At 43.8% G+C, this 20,577-nt stretch overlaps 1 long non-coding RNA gene across 4 annotated transcripts in view; it reads right to left on the reverse strand.

Annotated features, from left to right (window-relative positions):
* Positions 1–20,577, reverse strand: part of LOC102483013 (uncharacterized) — a 61,934-nt gene that overhangs the window by 31,207 nt on the left and 10,150 nt on the right. For 2 of the 4 annotated variants that reach the window (XR_003547082.1, XR_003547083.1), the window contains exon 1: positions 163–283. The exons of the other annotated variants lie outside the window; for them this stretch is intronic. This is a non-coding gene — a long non-coding RNA (uncharacterized LOC102483013). Of the gene's footprint in view, positions 1–162; positions 284–20,577 lie in introns of those variants that run through there. 4 annotated transcript variants of the gene reach the window in all.

Below are 20,577 nucleotides of genomic sequence, written 5' to 3' on the forward strand. Positions count from 1 at the left end.
ATACCACACCTTTAGAAAAAAAAAAAAAAAAAAAAAAAGAAAGAAAGAAATCATTTAGTCCCTCTCCCCCAACTCATCCCACAGATAAGGAAAAATGTTTCAGAGAGGTGGTTAGAAATGACCCATCTCCATCCCACACTTTACTGCTGACTATTACATTACAAAGAACAATGAAAGCAAGTCTTGGACTGCACTCAGCCACAGAGAGACACTCGCTCCCACGCAGGCACCAGAAAAGTCCGAAAGCCATCCCCAGAGGCGCAGGTGAGCCCCCAGTTGCTGCCCACTCTACTGCTCCACAGCAGCCTCTGCAGGGAAGGCCTCTCTGAGGCAAGTGCCTCTATATTATGATGTAATATGATGACACCAGCTAGCCTTCCAGCCTTCTAGAGCAAGCAATAAAATCCTCCTTGGTTAAGTGAGGGGTTCTGGAACAAATGAAGTTCTAGATCAGGGCGCGTGAATTCGGAAACGTAATGTTGCCAGTTTGACTTTTTGCCTTGTTCTTGAAAAGGCAGAGAGATGCCGTGGGTGCCTGAAATCCCGTCTCGGGGGAGAAGAGATTGCAGTGTGGCCGTCCCCCCCCCGGGGGGGGTGATTTCTCTTTCCTTCTCTCTGACTCTGTCTCTCTCCAGCAAGTGCATGCATCCTATGACAAAAACTTAAAAAAAAAAGAAAAGAAAAAAAAGTGTGGCATGTTAGATGATGCAGAGAATACTTAGCAGCCAATAAAATAATGTGTGAAAAAATAAATAATAACATAGAACAATATTAATCATCATTTGGCAAAAGGCTCCAATGCTGAACCAAAGACTGGAAGGAAGTCTCGTACACGAGACAGGAAGAAGCGACAGAGAACAGGACTGCTTCCCGTGACTGATGGCAGCTTGCAGTGAGCTGAACTAAGAAACAGCACCCAAGGGTTTGCCAAGTACATGTGATCTATTACAGTATCAGCTTGCTTTGCCATATATACGTCTTATTATTTTTTTGTGTTTAGAAAGAGAGATTTTGCTAGAGGGGCGTGCACTTGCCAGAGAGAAAGAGAGAGAGAGAAAGTGAGAAATCACCCACGGGGACGGGGAGGGGAATGGCCACACTTCACCCATTCTCCTCTCAGGATTTTGAGTACACATGCACACGCGCCCAGTGTGAGTTTAAAGAACCACACCACTGTTAGCATGATTTCTCTAAAGATACAACATAATGGTGTATCTCCTATAACAAAGTTAGCTGCCTGCCCTCATGCACCCAGCATGAGTTGTTGTTGTCGTTGTCTTTTCTTGAGAGGTTTTTGCTCTATGGTGCATGCACTCACCAGAAATACAGAGACAAAGAGACAGAAAGTGAGAAATAACCCCCCAGGGGGGATGGCCATACCACAATCCCTTCTCCTCCATTCTCCTCTTGGGATCTTGGGCACGTATGCACAAGCACCTGGCTTAAGTTTAATCCACTGAATCTGGGACTAGAACTGCGGTCGATTACATGGGAGTCCAGCAACATAGCCATTATGACATCTACTGGTCCTCCAAGCATGAGTTTTAAACCACCAGGTCCGGGACTCAAACCGTGGTCAACTACATGGGAGTCCAGCGATGTGACCATTATGCCATCTGCTGGCCCCCATCTTAAGTTATCTTTATAAATTCCATCTCCATGGGGCCGGCAGGTAGTGTGTTGGTTAAGGTGCTAGACCCCCCACGTGGGGGATTACATGGGAATCCAGCTCCTTAACCACCATTCCACCTGCCAGCCCCTGTTATTATTAATTCCCAATTCATCAGAGAGAGACAGAGAAAGAGAGGGGAGATGAGAAAGCAAATCAATTGGTCTGGAACTCAAACTACGTTTGGCCATGTGGGAATCCAGCGGCTCTACCACCATGCCACGCGCTGCCCTCTCCCCATCTGTTAATCATTTTCTTCAGAGTTATTTCCTTCAATTTTCCATTCAAACTTAATATTTGATTTTCCTAATCATCAGTAATTGCTAGGAATTACACATTCTTGGCTATAAGTATTTCTCCAAAAGCATAATTGAGAAGAGTTACCTCTATATCCAGTTAATAAACAAAGTTGCTCACCAAGGAACAGACTGACCAGCCAGATATCAGATACTTAAACTATTTCTTTTTTTTTTTTTCTATTATAGTTATTTTCAATTTTACCAGAGTGAGACACACACACACATACAGAGAGAGAGAGAGAGAGACAAGCCACCAGGTCTGGGACTCAAACTGTGGTCAGCCATGTAGGAGGAGTCCAGCACCCCTAACCACCACACGGCCCATCCTGGATCTTTTAAAGTATTTCTCTAGAAAATACATTTGTAATTTTGCACAGGACTGTCTGCTGTTCAGTCTGTGCTTTCCCTTGTAGACTATTGTTACTCTGTAAGATCGTATTTCTCTCTGCTGTGGAAATCATATATAATAAGGAGATTTCACAGAGTGGGGTTTTGATTCTGTGTCATGGAGCGTTTATGAAATTAGATCTTTTATTAGGTGAAGAGGATTTTGTTATCTGAAGAGCCTGCTGAGAAACGGAGCGGCAAGGGCTCAAGGGTAAACTGCACATAATTGTACCTTTTCATCTTGCTCAAAAGCTCACAAAGCACCAGCATTCCAAAAGGAAGAAGGATGCTGTTTTCTTGTGTGTGTGTGTGTGTGTGTGTGTGTGTGTGGTTTAGATTTTTGCTGTAGTGTGCTTGCCAGAGACAGACAGAAAGAAGGAAAATGAGAAATTGCCGCCAGAGAGTATGGCCACACCGCAATCCCTCTCCATTCTTCTCTCAGGACTTTGGGCACGCACACACTCACTCATACCTGGCATGTTTCTCAAGCCACTGGGTCCGGGACTTGAACCACACAGTGAACTATGTGGGATCCAGCACCTTAACAACCATACTGTCTGCTCCCCTTAGTAATTTTTATATATTAAGAATAAAGGGTATGAGTGCATGCATGCCCAAAATCCCAAGAGGAGAATGGAGAAGAAGGGACTGTGGTGTGCCCATTCCCCCGAGGGGTGGTTTCTCATTTTCTCTCTCTCTGTGTCTCTGGCAAATGCACATACACTATAGAAAAAAATCTCTGTTAGAAAAGAAAAGAAACAGAAGAAGAAAGGCAACATTGGTAATAATGGAAAAAATAAGGCTGAAATGAGAATAAAATAAACTGAAATGTTTTAGGTTTTTGCTTTTGCTTTTAGATTTAATTTTACTTATCATTACCATTTTTTTTAATTTGCTGCACAGCGCATATGCTCACAAGAGAGAGAGAAAGTGAGAAAGCAAGCCGCCAAGTCTGGGACTCAAACTATGGTCAGTCATATGAGAGTCCAGTGCCTTAACCACCATGCCACCAGCTGCCTCCTTGTTTTTTTCTTTTTTTAAGTTAACTTATATCTTCCAAGCGAGAAAGATGCACCTTCAATAGGGTCTTCACACTGCAATCCACCCTAGCCTTAGCCAGCTGGGATCATGGGTGCAGATATGTGCAGGGAGGCCCGAAGATGCAAACCCAGAACCTCCCCACGTGGGTCAGCCGCACAGAGGCATTTTTCCACTATGCCACCACCTGACCCCAGCAGCTTTCATACTTCCAAGGGTATCACTGTAGTACTTTGTTTGGCCTTTGCTCATCGTGTTGTTTTTTGGCTGAGATTTTATTTCCTGTATGTTGTTATCGCTGCTGTTGTTAGAGTTGATTCTTTTTGGTTTCCCTCAAAAGCCTATTGATTCTTTGCCGTTCACTTGTGTTTAGAATTGGGAGCTAGGAAGCTAAGCAGACACTGAGCATTGTAGCTGGTCTTATCCAGAAGTGGGGCTCACATGGGTGATCTGCCAGAGCTCTTCTGTCACAGGGTCCTGACTATTAATATATTGAGATCTTCTCTGGGCTGATTCCCCAAAGAATCTTCCAGTTTTCTGCCTGGAGGTTATGAGCCTGGATCGAGCAGTGTTCTGGGGGGCAATGGGAAGTTGGTGAGTCTCTCAGTTCAGTGTATATGTTTTCTTTTATTTTTGCCCAGACAGATTTTTGCTATAGGGTGCATGTGCTCTCTGGAGAAACAGAGACAGAAAGCTAGAAATCATCCCCCGTGGGGATGGCCACACCACAGTCCTTTCTCCTCCGTTCTCCTCTTGAGATTTTGGGCACACGGGCACACACACCCGGCCTGAGTTCTATCTAAGTCACTAGATCTGAGACTCAAACTGCAGTCAACTATGTGGGAGTCCAGCGATGTAACCATTACGCCATCTGCAGGTCCCTTAGTGTACAGATTTTCATGTAACGACCTGCCATTTTCAATGCCGAGTCTCCTATTCTCAGCTGCCTGGGGTCCCAGGTCATTGTCTCTCTAGCTTACCCCTCCAGAGACCAAACCTCTAGGCCTCTCTAGGAGGAGTGGAGAAAAGGAGTTGCTGATTGTGCACAGGTCGGAAGGGGATGCAAAATGTGGTTCTACCCTATTCTTAAACAGAATTTCGGCCATGATTACATTTTCCAGCCTGCTCTCCTCCTCCTCCTGTTGCCCCTCCTTCCTGAGCTGAGCTGAGGTTATGGAGTACAAGTCTTTTTGCTTCTTGGTTAAATTTTAGTTTTCCCAGGGCTGCAACATCAGCTACCATTAGTTTACCTACTTCCTGGCTTGCAAAATTTTGTTGCCTTTGTCACCTTTCTTATTCTCTTTGTCTTTGTGAGTTTATGCTTTAGAGAAACCCTATAATTGGGACCAGCAGATGACATAATGGTTAAGTCACTGTATTTCCACATAGACTACTGCAGTTCAAGTCCAGGACCCAGTGGCTTAAAACTCACATTGGGCATGTGTGCGTGCATGCCCAAAATCCCAAGAGGAGAATAGAGGAGAAGGGATTGTGGTGTGGCCATCCATTCCCTTGTACATTCTTTAGGTGTTTAAAATGTTACAGAGAGGAGCTAGCAGGTGGCATGGTGAATAAGGTGCTGGACTCCCACACGACCAACCATGGTTTGATTCCTGGACCTGGTGGCTTGCTTTCTCATTTTCCCTTTCTCTTGCTCTCTCTCTTTAGTAAACTTTTAAAAATAACAATAATGAATAAAAATAAATAAAGATAAATAAAGAATTCTTAATTTAAATAAAAAAGTTTAAGAGAGCCAACTAGTCCCAATTACTCATGAGGCAGAGCCAGAAGGATCAAAGCCAGCCTGCACAACATAGTGAGGCCCTGACACTAAGAAAACAGTTTAGAAGAGTTTGATCTTCCACATTTTTAAGTTTACTTTATTAGAACTTTTAAAATACTTGGTTTGAGGGGAACAGCAGGTGGCATAATGATTACATCGCTGAACTCCTGCATAGTCGACCATGGTTCGAGTGCTAAACCTGGCAGCTTGAAACTCACACCAGGTGCATGTGCGTGTGTGCCCAAGATCCCAAAACTCCAAGAGAACAGAGCAGAAGGGATTGTGGCGTGGCAAGCAAGCACATGCGCCCTATAGCAAAAATTTCTCTCAAAAAAAAAAAAAACTTGGTTCAACTTTAATAAATTTGTAACTATGCCTCTTTAGATTTTAGAAATGCTTGAGAAAACCAAATATATTAAACTCATGATTGATTACAGATTGAAATGCTTAAGATAATTCAATTAAGCTTGTAAGTGGCATTTAAATGTAAGAGAATTTAATTTCCTAAATTTTCAAGTTTTGTGACTTTAATTTATAAAGTTTAAGATCATTTAAGTTTGTAAACAGTGCTTAAATGTTTGAGAGATTTTAATCAGTCAAATGTATAAGTTAATTAAACATTAATCAAGGTACAATAAAAATGAATGTTTTTAATTTTAATACAAAATTACTTGATTGATTTATAATTGAATTTACTAGGCTTGCAACTTGTGTGTTGAAAGTTTTAAAAAAATGGGTTTTTAATTTATAACTTCAATCGAATATTATAAATTTAATTAAGTATATTATAAATGATTATAAAGTAGAGCTTCTCAAATCAGATTTAAAAGATTGATTTAGGAATAAATGATTTAGGAACCACAGGGTGGCCATTTGGAAAAAGCAAATTAATTAACGACTCACCCAAGAATAAACTCCAATATTTAAAAGATCTTCAGGTAAAAAAACAAATCAAATCATACAAGTATTACAAGTAAAAAAACTGGTGAATTCTTTTATCACCCCTCTATATCTCAAAATTCAGTATTCATAAACAAAAGATTAATAAATCTGATTTTATAAATACAAAAATTCTGAACAGCAAAATCCCCAAAGACCTGTATAAAAATGTTTAAAGCTGCTTTGTTTATGATAATGAAATAAGAAACAACCAAAATATTCATCAACTGGTAAATGAATAAGTACATTCACTTGATATTACTCAACAATAAAAAGCAATTCTGGTTTAAGCAAGAATATGTCAAAAGCATTGAGCTAAGTGAAAAAAACACTAGATATAAGGGATTTGTACTGTATCATTCTTTTTAAAATTATTTTATTTATTTTTATTTATTCCTCATTTATTTTAATTTGGCCAGAGAGAGAGAGAAAATGTGAAAGCAAGCCACCAGGTATAGGACTCCAACTGTGGTTGACCATGTGGGAGTGTCCAGCGCCTTAACCACCACACCACCTGCTGGTCCCCATGTTCTGTATCACTCTATTTAAGGCATTCTGGAAAGGCAAAACAAAAGTCGGTCAGTGGTCGGGCTGGGGTAGGGTGAGGCATCAAACCAAAGGGGCTTGAGGAAGCTTGGGTTGATGGAATACACTCAGCCAGCCATTGGAATTGGCGACCGACCCCAGAGGGAAAGGTTATGTCCTTGCTGATGTCTGCTATGGAGTTAGGCCCTCCATGGTTGCCTCTGCAGCAAACCTGCGCAGACTTTTTCTTGTTATTGTACACGGAAGGATACGCAGAGGTTACAAGCAGATACTACACCACTTTATGAAAGGGATTGAGCCTCCTCGAATTTTGGTATCTGTGAGGAGAAACCAACCCCCTGTGGATTCCTGGAGGGAGGACTTATATGATGATGGTTAGATGTTTGTCACATTCATGGAAGCTGAAAAGGGTAGTCTTTATTGTATTCAAGTGACACCTCGATAAACTTCACTTAAAAAAGAAGCACAGGCCCTACAGTGAAAATCTCTCCAAAAAAAAAGCAGCACAGGGAAAAAAAAAAAAAAGAAGAAGCACAGGGAGCCAGCCAGCAGGTGGCGCTGTGGTTAGGGTGCTAGACTCCCACATGGCCGACTGTGGTTTGCATCCCAAATCTAGCGGTTTGTTTTCTCTCTCTCTCTCTCTCGGTCTCTCTCGGTCTCTCTCTGGTCAAACTGAATAATAATAATAAATTAAATTGGGGCCGGCGGGTGGTGTGATAGATAAAGGCACTTGATTTCCATATGACCGGACACGATTTGAGTCCCGGATCTGGCGACTTGCTTTCCCCTTTTCTCTTTCTCTATCTCTTTCTGGTCAAATGAAAAATAATAACAACAACAACGAATGGAATTAAATAAGTAAATAATTATTTTAAAAATAATAAATTAAATTAAATGAATAATTATGTTAAAATTATTTAAAAAAAAAAAAAAAGAGTCCCAGACCCAGAAGCTTGAAAAACACCTGGGGAAGGGCGAGCAGGGAGTATGGTGGTTGGTGCACTGGACTCCTGCATGGTTGACCACAATTTGAGTCCTGAACCTGGTAGACTGCTTCCCAAGATAAGAATGGATGGGGAAGGGCGAGCAGGGAGTATGGTGGTTGGTGCACTGGACTCCTGCATGGTTGACCACAATTTGAGTCCTGAACCTGGCAGCTTGCTTCCTCACTTTCCCTCTCTCTCTCTGCCAGTCTCTCTCTGGTGAGAGTCTGTATCAAATTTAATAATAATAATAATGATAAATAAATTAAATAAGTAATTTTTTTTTTTAAATGGGTGCGGAGTTATTGCAGTGTGGCCATTCCCCTGGGGTGCTTTCTCACTTTCCCTCTGTCACTCTCTTTTTTTTTTTTTCCATTTTTTAAGAGAGATTTTTTTATTTTATACAGAAAGTGAGAAATCACCCACTGGGGGGGTGGGGAGGATGGCCACGCTGTAATCCCTTCTCTTCCATTGTCCTCTCAGGATTTTGGGCACGCATGCTCACACACCTGGAATGAGTTTTGTTTGGTTGGTTTTTTACAATTTTTATAAAAGAATTATTTTTTTATTTAATTTCATTTATTCATTCATTTATTTTAACTGACCAGAGAGAGAGAGAGACAGAGAGAGAGAGGAAAACAAGAAAGTAAGCGGCCAGGTCTGGGATTTGAACCATGGTCAGCCATGTGGGAATGTCCTGCACCTTAATCATCACGCCACCTGCTGATCCCTGGGATGAGTTTGAAGCCACCGGGTCCAAGATTTTAACTGTGGTGGACTATGTGGGAGTTCAACAATTCAAATATTATGCCATCTGCTGGTCCCCCAGTCACTCTCTCCAGTGAACACACACACCATATAACAAATTTTTAAAAATAAATAAATAAGGAAGATCTCTAGGTGCTAACATGCAGTGATCCCTAAAATATATTTGGAAGCGAATCCCCCGACTAGAATATATGGTTCAATGAGACCACAGTGGTTAAAGCATTGGACTCCTATATGGCTAAACCGCAGTTTGAGTCCTGAACCTGGCAGCTTGAAAAATCACTCCAGGTGCATGTGTGTATGTGGGTCCAAAATCCCAAGAAGAGAATGGAAGAGAAGGGATGCTCTGTGATGCTGGAAGCTCTAAGGATAATCAGGGTTTGGTTCCTGAATTGACTTGTACTCACTGGGTGTGGCCCCAGGTTCAAGCCCATGGTCCTGGTTGGTTGAGAGGCTGAAGAGACCATCAGGACTTACAACCCTACCTCTTTGTCCCTTTCTCTTTTTCTTTCTCTCTGTTTCACTCTTGTAAAAATAAATAAATAAATAAACTTTTAGAAAATGAATAATTATGTGTGCTTTATTATTTTAATTTGCGGGACCAGCAGTTAGCATAATGGCTATGTTGCTGGATTCCCATGTAGTCAACCGTGGTTTGAGTCTCAGATCCAGTGGCTTAAACTCATGCCGGGCACGTGTCACGCTGGGCGCGTGTGCATGCGTGCCCAAGTTCCCAAGAGGACAATGGAGAAGGGACTGTGGCATGGCTATGCCCCCTGGGGAGTGATTTCTTGCTTCCTGTCTCTCTGTCTCTCTCTGTCTTTCTGGCAAGCGCATGAGCCCTATAGCAAAAACCTCTCCAAAAAAACACAATTATTTTAATTTGCTAGAGGGCCATGCACTTACCAGAGGAGAGGGATTGGGAAGGAGGGAGAATGAGAAAACACTCCTCAATGGGAGAAGGTCATGCCCCAATCCCTTCTCCTCTCAGGATTTTGGGCACACACATGTTCCTAGCATATTTTTCAAGCTACGAAGTCCAGGACTTGAACTGCACAGTCAGTCATGTAGAATCCAGCTGCCTTAATCACTATGCAACCAGAAGGTTCAATACATGCTTTTCTTTTAAAAAATATAATTAATAATTTCCATTTGCTATAGGGTGCACATGTTCATCAGAGACAAACAGACAGAGACAGAGAAAGAAAAAAGAGAAAGCAAGCCTCTTGATCTGGGACTTGAACCGCGGTCAGCCATGTGGGAGTCCACCACCTCAATGACCATGCCACCTACCGACCCCTATACATGCTTTTAATACTATCTTTTTTTTTCTCTGAAATCTTGGAATTGAGATTTGAAAGCTGACTGTCTAGAAGCATTATTTTAATTTGACAGTGGACTGCAGAGATGGTAGCTATTCATTTTGCTTCCCCTCCAAGGTCTACAGAGTCAAAAATTTAACTTTAAGCAATATTCTTTACAGAAAATTGTTCTATGACAGTAAATTAAACTGGAAGTCCTACAGAATTCATTATTACTATCGTTTTCTTACCATACAGAAAGACTTGGATGTTCATGCCTCAGACACAATCACAACAAGGCAGATTTTCTGAAAGCAGAATTGCGCAAGATTTTGCTCAAGGGAAGGAAGATGAGTAAGAAAGCTATAAATACTGAGATAAAGATCTTTCCAAAAGAAATGAGAACAAATCCAACATGGAGTCTTATTATTACATGGGTTTAAAAAAAAAAAGTCACATAAGCAAGAAGAGAATACAAATTGGGTCTCGTATCAAAGTGGAAAGGGTGTCATAAACTGTTCTACAGGGTGAGGTACAGATTGGGCTTTTGCTTTTGCTTCTAGTCCAAGATAGTAATCTAGTTGTAAAATACCTTAGTTCAAAATTTGGCCTAGGAGCTAGTGGGTGGTGTGGTGGTGAAGTCGCTGGACTCCCACATGCTGACAATGGTTTGAGTCCCAGACCAGGGGCTTTCTCACTTTCCCTCTCTCTCTCTTTTTCTCTCTCTCTGTTGTGTGCATGTGCTCTATAGCAAATTTTAAAAATAATCATTAATAATTTTAAATAAATAATTCAAAAAAATAAGAATAAAAAAGTAAAAATTTTGCCCAAGTTTCCTAGAAGAGGAACAGCTAGAGAATCCAAGGAGAAGTTTTGGGCCCAAAGGGGCATTCTGGCTCAAAGGTTTACTAGCTGGGTGACATTGAGTGAGTCTCAAAATCTCAATTTCCTCCACTATAAAAGAGAGGGACCAGCAGATGGCATAGCAGTTACATTGCTGGACTCCCACATGGCCTGCACCACAGTTCCAGTCCCGGACCCGGTGGCTTCAGACTCTCACTGGACACATGCATGGGCGTTCATGCCCAGGATCCCAGGAGAAGGAACTGTGGTGTGGTAATTCCCCTGGAGGTGATTTCTTGTTTTCTGTCTCTGTCACTCCAGTGAACACACACACCCTATATAAAAACCTCTCTCTCTAAAGAAAGAAGAGAGAGAGAGAGAGAGTAGCATCTGAAAGGACTGGAACGAAGTGCCACATGTAAAACGTCCTGACCATGGCATAATCCTGGATGTTTCCTTTCACAGCATATTATCACTGGAATTTGTTTACATACAGGACACGCATGTAGACATACCTTCCTAGGTTTACAGTGAGAAAGCACAGCCATTCTTGCAACCCCAGCGAGAGGACTCAAGGTCAACAATTCTCAGTCTGGAGAGCATTCCCGAATGTGCCATGCCTGTCTATCCTCACACACGCTTTGCAGAAGACTCAGTGTGTTGGTCACACGGGTGAGCTAAAGATCTCAAAGAAACTCAAAGTACTCTCTATACACAACAAGATCAGACAAACATACGAAAAGGTTGAACACAGATGGATGTGGACCTTTTTAAACTGTTGTTTTATTTTTATTTATTTATTTTGGGTTTTTGCCATAAGGCATGTGTGCTTGCTGGAGAGAGACAGAGACAAAGACAGAGAAAGTGAGAAATCACCCCCTGGGAGTGGAAGGAATGGCCACAATGCAATCCCTTCTCTCCAGTCTCCTTTACGGATTTTGGGCATGCACACACATATACCCGGTGTGATTTTCAAGCCACTGGGTCTGGGACTCTAAGTATTGTTGCCCATGTAGGAGTCCAGTGCCAGTACCATCATACCACCCGCTTACCTTTTTTTTTTTTTTTTTTTTCCTGCATTTATTTCACATTAGTACATTAACTTGTAGAACAAAGCTTAGGACACACACACACACACACACAACCTAGAATCCTCCTCAGATCTGAGCAGGAAAAGTGACTAGCCAGGTACGGAGACTCCAGTTTCAGTGACTCCACTTCACAAGTGTATCTCAGAATGCAGCTGAGCCTATAAGCTGCTTATTTAGAATTTAAAAGTTGTAAAGTCTCTACTTGGGGCCAGCAGGTGGTGACGCGGTGGTTAAGGCACTGGGCACTCCCATGTGGCAGATAATGGTTTGAGTCCCAGACCTGGTGGCTTGCTTTCTCACTTTCCTTCTCTCTGTGTGTCTTTCTTTCTCTGGTCAAATAGAAATAAATGAATAAATAAATAAAATTAAATAAATAATTTTTTTTTAAAAAAAGGGTTTCTGCTTATGCTTCTGGCCCAAGATACTAATCTAGTTGTAATAATCGTAGTTTAAAAAGTATGTCCACATTTCCTGGAGGTCCAGCTAGATATTTCTGTGTACATGCCTAATCCCATGGTAGGATGAAGGAACAGCAAACCCAGCCAGAGAAGTATCCCTCCAATAGACAAACATTTGCCATCAAAGATATAATCTCACTGGGGCCTGCAGATGGCGTGATGGTTAAGGTGCTGGACTCCTACACATAGCTGACCACAGTTCAAGTCTCAGACCTGAAGGCTTAAAAATCACACCCAGCACATCGGAACCAGCAGATGGAGTAATGGTTATGTCTCTGGAATCCCACAGAGTCGACCACAGTTCAAGTCCAGGACCTGGCAGCTTAAAACTCACACTAAGCACATGAGCATGCATGCCCAAAATCCCAAAAGAATGGAGGAGAAGGGATTGTTGTGTGGCCATCTGCCCTGGGGGTAATTTCTCACTTTTTCCTTCTCTGTCTGTCTCTCTCCAGCAAGCACATGTTCTATGGCACAAACCTTAAAATACCGAATCCTGAGACCAGCAGATGGTATAATGGTTACATCACTGAACTCCCATATAGTCGACCGCGGTCTGAATCCTGGGCCTGGAGGCTTAAAACTCATGTCACGCACGTGTACATGTGTGCCCCAAATCCCAAGAGAATGGAGGAGAAGGGACTGCAGTGTGGCTATCCCCCATAGGAGGTGATTTTTGCATTTTCTGTCTGTCTGTCTCTCTGGTGAGTGCACACGCCCTATAGCAAAAATCTCTCTCAAAACAAACAAACAAAAAACTACTGAATCTTTGCATCTATACTCTTCAGTGTCTATCTGCCAGTCAAAAGAATAGACACTACACATATGGGTTTCAGGGACTTAAATATTCCTTTAAGAAAAAAAAGAATTATTTAATTTAATCTAATTTAACTTATTTATTTTAATTTGATCAGAGTGAGAGACAGAGAGAAAGTGAGAACGCAAGCTGCCAGGTATGGGACTCAAAACGTGATCAGCCATATGAGTCCAGTGCCCTTAATCACCATGAGACCTGCCAGCCCCAATGGTCCCATTAAATAGGGTGGTTAGTAGAGATGTCATTTAAGCTCTTCAGGAACCAAGATGAGAGACACAGGAGGTGGTAAACTATTTTGCTTGTCAACTCAACAGACCCCTCCCCCCAGAGCCCTTCCAAGCACACAGGTGATATGCAAGGTTCCCCCTTGGTTTCCTTTTCTAAAGTAGGGTTGCTCTCTGGAGACAAGTGGTGCCTGTACAGGAAATCATAAACTCTCAGATTACAGCAAAAAGGCTTTTCTGCTGGGGGCCAGCAGGTGGCACAGTGGTTAAGGGGCAGAACCTGGCAGTTTGAAAATCAGGGCTTGAAAATCATACTGGGGCATGCATTCATGCTCCAAATCCCAGGAGAATGGAGAAGGGACTGTGGTAGGACCCTCCCCTGGGTGGGGGGGGTGTGATTTCTCACTTCCCCTCTCACTGTCTCAGTCTCTCTACAGTAAGCACACAACATTCCTAAAAGTAATGGCAAGAGCCATTAAGGAAAAAAAAAAAAAAGGCTTTCTGCTAAATCATAGACTATAATAGACTACAAGTGCCTAAAGAAACCAGCATGGGGGACCAGCAGGTGGCATGGTGGTTAAGGGTGCTGGATTCCTATATGGCAGATCACGGTTCGAGTACCGAACCTGGTGGCTTGCTTTCTCACTTTCCGTTTCTCTCTCTCACTCTGTCCCTCTCCAGTCAAATTAAAATAAATAAATAAATAAATAAAGGTAAACGAAATGATTATTTAAAAAAAAAAGAAAGAAAGAAAGAAAGCAAGAAACCAGCATGGGCCAGCTGGTGATGTGGTAGCTAAGGTGGCTGGATTCTACATGGCTGACTGCACAGTTTGAGTCCCAGACACAACAGCCTGGAAAACACTCAGGCCACATGTCGGTGCATGCCCAAGAACTCAAGAGGAGAATAGAGAAGGGATCGTGGTCCCTGGGGAGTACTTTGTCACTCCCTCTTTTTTAGTTTTTGCTGTGGAGTGCATGTGTTCACGAGAGAGAGAAAAATCGCCCCACAAAGGATGGTCATGCCACAACCCCTTCTCCTCCATTCTCCTCTTGGGATTTTGGGCACGCATGCACACGCACCCAGAGTGATTTTCAAGCAGCCAGATCTGGGACACACATCACAGACTCAGCCATGTTCTATCCAGCTGCCCTAACCTCCATGTCACCTGCTGACCCCATGTCTGTGTGCTTTCTACTGCCAGCTCCTTGTAGTCCCTTACCTGGGACACCCTGCTTGTGCAGCTCAAGGCATCTTCCATGAAGATGTTCACAACTATAAGGAGCAGTGTGCGTGAGACGATCACGTTTTGATCGTACCATCATGTGTTTATCTGCACAAACATTTCCAATACCTTAAAACCCCAACCCCACTTCATGCTCCTGACAAACTCATTCTTCAAGACAGTTGGAGGGCTGGTCCCATAGCACAACAGCAAACCCAGCCAGAGAAGTATCCCTCCAATAGACAAACATTTGCCATCAAAGATATAATCTCACTGGGGCCTGCAGATGGCGTGATGGTTAAGGTGCTGGACTCCTACACATAGCTGACCACAGTTCAAGTCTCAGACCTGAAGGCTTAAAAATCACACCCAGCACATCGGAACCAGCAGATGGAGTAATGGTTATGTCTCTGGAATCCCACAGAGTCGACCACAGTTCAAGTCCAGGACCTGGCAGCTTAAAACTCACACTAAGCACATGAGCATGCATGCCCAAAATCCCAAAAGAATGGAGGAGAAGGGATTGTTGTGTGGCCATCTGCCCTGGGGGTAATTTCTCACTTTTTCCTTCTCTGTCTGTCTCTCTCCAGCAAGCACATGTTCTATGGCACAAACCTTAAAATACCGAATCCTGAGACCAGCAGATGGTATAATGGTTACATCACTGAACTCCCATATAGTCGACCGCGGTCTGAATCCTGGGCCTGGAGGCTTAAAACTCATGTCACGCACGTGTACATGTGTGCCCCAAATCCCAAGAGAATGGAGGAGAAGGGACTGCAGTGTGGCTATCCCCCATAGGAGGTGATTTTTGCATTTTCTGTCTGTCTGTCTCTCTGGTGAGTGCACACGCCCTATAGCAAAAATCTCTCTCAAAACAAACAAACAAAAAACTACTGAATCTTTGCATCTATACTCTTCAGTGTCTATCTGCCAGTCAAAAGAATAGACACTACACATATGGGTTTCAGGGACTTAAATATTCCTTTAAGAAAAAAAAGAATTATTTAATTTAATCTAATTTAACTTATTTATTTTAATTTGATCAGAGTGAGAGACAGAGAGAAAGTGAGAACGCAAGCTGCCAGGTATGGGACTCAAAACGTGATCAGCCATATGAGTCCAGTGCCCTTAATCACCATGAGACCTGCCAGCCCCAATGGTCCCATTAAATAGGGTGGTTAGTAGAGATGTCATTTAAGCTCTTCAGGAACCAAGATGAGAGACACAGGAGGTGGTAAACTATTTTGCTTGTCAACTCAACAGACCCCTCCCCCCAGAGCCCTTCCAAGCACACAGGTGATATGCAAGGTTCCCCCTTGGTTTCCTTTTCTAAAGTAGGGTTGCTCTCTGGAGACAAGTGGTGCCTGTACAGGAAATCATAAACTCTCAGATTACAGCAAAAAGGCTTTTCTGCTGGGGGCCAGCAGGTGGCACAGTGGTTAAGGGGCAGAACCTGGCAGTTTGAAAATCAGGGCTTGAAAATCATACTGGGGCATGCATTCATGCTCCAAATCCCAGGAGAATGGAGAAGGGACTGTGGTAGGACCCTCCCCTGGGTGGGGGGGGTGTGATTTCTCACTTCCCCTCTCACTGTCTCAGTCTCTCTACAGTAAGCACACAACATTCCTAAAAGTAATGGCAAGAGCCATTAAGGAAAAAAAAAAAAAAGGCTTTCTGCTAAATCATAGACTATAATAGACTACAAGTGCCTAAAGAAACCAGCATGGGGGACCAGCAGGTGGCATGGTGGTTAAGGGTGCTGGATTCCTATATGGCAGATCACGGTTCGAGTACCGAACCTGGTGGCTTGCTTTCTCACTTTCCGTTTCTCTCTCTCACTCTGTCCCTCTCCAGTCAAATTAAAATAAATAAATAAATAAATAAATAAAGGTAAACGAAATGATTATTTAAAAAAAAAAGAAAGAAAGAAAGAAAGCAAGAAACCAGCATGGGCCAGCTGGTGATGTGGTAGCTAAGGTGGCTGGATTCTACATGGCTGACTGCACAGTTTGAGTCCCAGACACAACAGCCTGGAAAACACTCAGGCCACATGTCGGTGCATGCCCAAGAACTCAAGAGGAGAATAGAGAAGGGATCGTGGTCCCTGGGGAGTACTTTGTCACTCCCTCTTTTTTAGTTTTTGCTGTGGAGTGCATGTGTTCACGAGAGAGAGAAAAATCGCCCCACAAAGGATGGTCATGCCACAACCCCTTCTCCTCCATTCTCCTCTTGGGATTTTGGGCACGCATGCACACGCACCCAGAGTGATTTTCAAGCAGCCAGATCTGGGACACACATCACAGACTCAGCCATGTTCTATCCAGCTGCCCTAACCTCCATGTCACCTGCTGACCCCATGTCTGTGTGCTTTCTACTGCCAGCTCCTTGTAGTCCCTTACCTGGGACACCCTGCTTGTGCAGCTCAAGGCATCTTCCATGAAGATGTTCACAACTATAAGGAGCAGTGTGCGTGAGACGATCACGTTTTGATCGTACCATCATGTGTTTATCTGCACAAACATTTCCAATACCTTAAAACCCCAACCCCACTTCATGCTCCTGACAAACTCATTCTTCAAGACAGTTGGAGGGCTGGTCCCATAGCACAGTGGTTAAAGGAGCTGGATCCCACATTGCTGGCTGTGGTTCGAGTCCTGGCCCCAGTGGCTTGACATGTGCTGGGCACAAGTGCATACATACATGGAGAAGGCACTGCAGCCCACTTCCCTGGAGGGCTGCTTTCTCTTTCTCTGTCTCTCTGGAGCATGCTCATGCTGCTTTGCTTAGATCATGGCAGTCAGTTAAAGCTCTTATTTGCCCATCACTCAGATAACTTGCTGAATTAACAAAATGTTCTCTATTCTCTTTGCAAAACACTTAGCCTCCTGTGTGTGATCAAACCTCCAACATACTTTGAATGAAATCTTATACAAATAATATGTGAGGTGATCACACTTAACCTACCCATTCACTTACCTACTGAGTCAAATACTCATCAATCAAATAAATACTTAATAGGCCCCTACTACTTGCAAAGCAGTGAGCCAGATTCACTGGGGAGGGCTTGAAAAATGGTAATCATCTTCTTGTCCAAGATCGAATGACATTTGTAGAGTCTAAGTACCAGCTACCCAATATTCGTGTTGGCTTGTAAAAGAATAAATACTTAAAGCATTTTAAAAGTTTACTGTTCTACTAACGCAGTAAATAGAGTAAGAAACGCTTCCTAATAAGCTAAGATTACGCGTTTTCGGATAGCTAATAATCGCCCGCAGTAAAATGAACAGAGGAAGCTGGGAGAGTCCTGCTCTCTCAACTTCAAATGAATTCGTTTCCTAAACATCCTCTCCGTCCCCTCCCTCAGTTCTCCACTGAGGCGTCCCAGTTTCTCCGGAGGCGTGGCGTGTCCTGGAGGCTGGCCTCAGGTGGAGGCCGGCCTCAGGTGGGACGCCCTCTGCAGGGCTATCGGTCTTTCTTTCCTCCGGGTGTCAGTTACCCGGCTCCGCTGCACCGGTCTCCTTCCTGTGCCCCCAGGCGACATTCCCCACCTCCTTTAGCAGCCTGCTGGGGGCGGGAGGCACCGGAAACCTCCCAGGGGGCCTCTCCTCTGGTGGAGGTCCTGGTGGGGCGAGGGCGGCTTCGGCCCAGCTCCTGGAGCGCGCGTCTACATGGGGAGTCTGCGGGGTTACTGACCTCCACGACCAAACTGGCTCACGTGGAAACGACAGAAGACTTTGCAGGGACCAACACTAAGTAAATTCTCTGTCCGCCTCCTCTAAATCTTCTCTTTCCCGTAGTCTGGAAGGCTGGTTAGGTCTGAGAATGGAGAGGGGCCCTCTGCATATTCTAACAATCTATTGTCCCGCCTCGACTCTAAGGCCCTGCCCCCTACTCAGTGTTCGCGCTTTCGAAATTAAACATTTGTTGGCTCTTGCATCTCAAAGTACGGCCCTGGGAACTCCCCAAAGGCAAGGAATGAAGCAGGGAAGGTAAGAGACAAAAGCTGATGGCCGATGGAAAAGAAAAGGAAGAAAAGTTTTGGACCGAACCTAAAGTTTTGTGTGGCTATAGTCTGGTTATGCTAGCACAGACTTCCAAGCAAACAATTTAAAACAAAGCGATGCCTGAAAATAGTTATATTTGGTAAAGTAATTATAATAATGTTTGAGGTACCAGCAGGTGGCGTGGTGGTTAAGGCGCTGGACACTCCCATGCAGTTCGAGTCCCGGACCTGGTGGCTTACTTTCTTATCCCCTCTCTCCGCCCCCCTTCCCCCCCCTCTGGCAAATTTAAAATAAATGAATAAATAAAATTAAATAAATAATTCTTTTAAAATTTTTTGAAATGTTGTCTTGGTGAGAAAACAGCATCTTTTCAGGAAAGAAAAAGCTTAAATAGAATACATTTTATTCAAAAAGTTTTTTCCCCTCATCACATCCATAACCACAATGAAAAATTTGAGAGAGCTTTCATGTCAATATTTACAAGGTTCCATTCCCAGACTCTGCTGGCCAGGCTTATCATGGCCCTTTCTGTTTAAGCCAAACAGGAATTGAGCATACTGGTTTGTAAGCATCTTTAAAACTTGTCAGAGGGAGTGTGCACCCCTGTAAGACAGACGAGAGAAAGCACTCCCCAGAACGGGTGTGATCTCATCACACATCCTTCTCCATTTCCCTCCTCCACCCCTGTCCCCTCTCCCGTCCCCTCCTCCTCCCAGGAGTTTTGGCTTTGCATGCATGTGTTTCCAAGGGCCAGGAAAGTGCTGGGACACTTTACTGTGGTCAGCTATGTGGGATCCAACTCTGAACTACTAAGCTACAGAGCAGATCTGTTCACCGAAAGCATCTGACAAGCCGTACAATCTAGATCTTTCTGTTTCTACTCCCTGACTTTGGATCTCAGACGGAACTCATCTCAGCTCCACAGGGCAGATCCCTCCCTCACGCTCTTGAAGACTCAGCTCTCACATTTGTGTGTGTGTGTGTTTTAATTTGCCATAGGGCACGTGTGCTCCTTGATGAGAGACAGTATGTAGGGAGGGGAGAAAAAGGGGAAAATGAGAAATAACCAGGAGGATGAGGGAATGGCCACACTGAAGCAGGCCAGACTCCATCTTGAATTTATTAACTGTTAAATTCCTATGACTAATAACTCAGGGCTGATAGCTGTCTAAGGTTTCTGCCCTCCAGCAAACTTACTGGCCCTCCCTGGAGCTACAGGGTAACCTGAACACCTTGGGTGGATTAGTACCTTAAATAGATTAATTAGTACCTTGAATGGATTAGACTTCCTGCTTCTCTTACTCCTCCTTTTGACACTGTGTAGGGCGGGATCTGAGCCCAATCCCCACCTGGAGATCTTCCCTTCCCCAATTCCCCCATAAAAGACTGTCCATTTTTGCTTCTGGTGGTGATTTCTCACTTTCCCTCTCACTGTCTCTGTCTCTTTTTGCATATGCCCTAAGGCCAAAACCACTAAAAAGAAAAAAAAAAAAAAAGACCGTGTCCAACCCCCAGTTGGGGCGGAGATTCAGGGTGTTAACTCCTCTGTGTCTGCTGGCGTCATAAACAGTTCTCCTAATCCCCCCGAGTGCTGCTTTCCGTTCCTCAGTGTCTGGTTTTCTGCAACGCCCCCACAATCCCTTCTCCATTCTCTTCTTGGGATTTTGTGCATGCATGACCATGTGCCCAGCATGGTTTTCACGTCACCAGGTCCAGGACTCCAGCCAGGGAGTGGGCCATGGGAATCCAGCTGCCTTAACCACCACACCACTGCTGGTCCTGGACTGTGGCTGTAATGCTAGCTAGCTTCCGGTCCTGACACGCGGTCAGCTTCCACAGACCACTTTCCGCTGCCCCAGAGCTCAGGATGGCTCCCGGGGGCACTGAAGCTACATGCTAAGGGTCATTTCTCCTCAAAGTAATGTAAAACTCTCTGGAGTTGCTGCCATCCAAGGTGTCTCCTGTTTTCTGAGACGAGCTTTTTAAAGTGTTGCCTATGCATTGTCTCAACCCTAGTCACTTTTCAACCCATCTCAGCTTGGCCCCGGACTGTTTTGTGGACACTGCCATTGCTTAAGTCAACAGCAATCTTTTTTGTGGCTTAACTGGGGGATAGTCATTCATTCGACAAATATTAACTGAGCATCAGCTCTGTGCCATGCACCATTCTAGGAGCTAGGGATATAGCAGTGTACAAAA

This window comes from Tupaia chinensis, unplaced genomic scaffold, assembly GCF_000334495.1.
Source record: "Tupaia chinensis unplaced genomic scaffold, TupChi_1.0 Scaffold000066_1, whole genome shotgun sequence".
Taxonomy (NCBI): domain Eukaryota; kingdom Metazoa; phylum Chordata; class Mammalia; order Scandentia; family Tupaiidae; genus Tupaia; species Tupaia belangeri.